We start from the raw sequence: 1,204 nt of genomic DNA on the forward strand, positions 1-1,204 counted from the left end.
AAGCTTTAATACTAAAAGCAACTCTAAATCGTGCCTCAGGTAGTGCTTCTGTAGTTTGCAGAACACGCATTTCTTACAAGCTATTTACCTATTTTGGGGGGAACTAATTCTGGAGAAGCATGCAGTGCTACCTTAATGAAAAAGAGGTTTGCTGTTGCACAGACAGGTTTGCTCTGAATTAATTTTTAATGTTTTATTTTAGAGCAATGATTGCAACCTCCTACTCCGTTTTATAAATATTATATTCCTTATTCCAGTTGTCTGAGTCCATGTATTATATTACGTTTGATTTTCATTTTTAAACACCTCTGTCCGGTAATAACCTTTTTCCATTTGTATTCTGTGAACTCAATAAAAGCCCATCTGGGAGGCATGCAGGCTTTATTTTCGAAACCCAAAGACTTAAGACAAAACAAGCTGGAAAAGGAGACCAGATAATGATGCCATCCTCTTGGAAGTGATGATGTTAAGTAGAGGAATGTCAAAAGACTTATTTTTTGCAGGCGAGAGGGTAAGGAAGTGAGTATAAAATAGGATATTTGGAAACGTTCTAATGTTCATCCTGAAAATTTTGCTAAGGATCAGCATGGGCCTGCTCGAGTATGCCGAAGAGCTGTATCTTATAAAAGGCAAAGTGTATCTCCAGAGAGATGTAACATGGTCTCAATATTCTCCCTGTACAGCAGTTCTTCCCTGGCTTATGTTTCTGCTGTCCAACAGAATTCCTGTTCTTGACAGGCAGACCAAAGAATAACAGAAAAGAACTTTATAGTTTTGATTTTAATTTCAACTTTCATATATTTATGTAGATTTGAACTGCTCAATAAATAATTTTGTGCCTTATGGTATTGATCTGAGACTTATATTTCATTCCATGCACAGAATTGGCATTCATTCATTCATTTAACAAATACTCTTGAACCCTATTATATTCTGGGTTCTATTCTAGACATGGGGGTACTTTCCTGCTTTCATGGAGGTTCTATTCTAGGTTAACAAAAAATAAGCAAGGAAACAAACAAAAAAAAAGAGATCATTTCGAATACTGAAAAAGTTCTTTTAAAAATAAAGCAAAAGAACATAACGTGATTGAAGATACAGGGATGGCCAACTTAGGAAGTTAGGGAAGAAATTTTTACTGAGATGAAATTTGGGCTATCGCTTGAAGGATAAGAAGGAATCGGCCAAGTCAAGATCAGGAGGC

General features: G+C 36.0%; 1 protein-coding gene across 1 annotated transcript in view; it reads right to left on the bottom strand.

Annotated features, from left to right (window-relative positions):
• UNC5C (unc-5 homolog C (C. elegans)) overlaps positions 1 to 1,204 on the bottom strand; it is a 157,790-nt gene that overhangs the window by 43,167 nt on the left and 113,419 nt on the right. The gene's annotated exons all lie outside the window — the stretch shown is intronic.

Source organism: Propithecus coquereli, unplaced genomic scaffold, assembly GCF_000956105.1.
Source record: "Propithecus coquereli isolate 6110/MARCELLA unplaced genomic scaffold, Pcoq_1.0 Scaffold26, whole genome shotgun sequence".
NCBI lineage: Eukaryota > Metazoa > Chordata > Mammalia > Primates > Indriidae > Propithecus > Propithecus coquereli.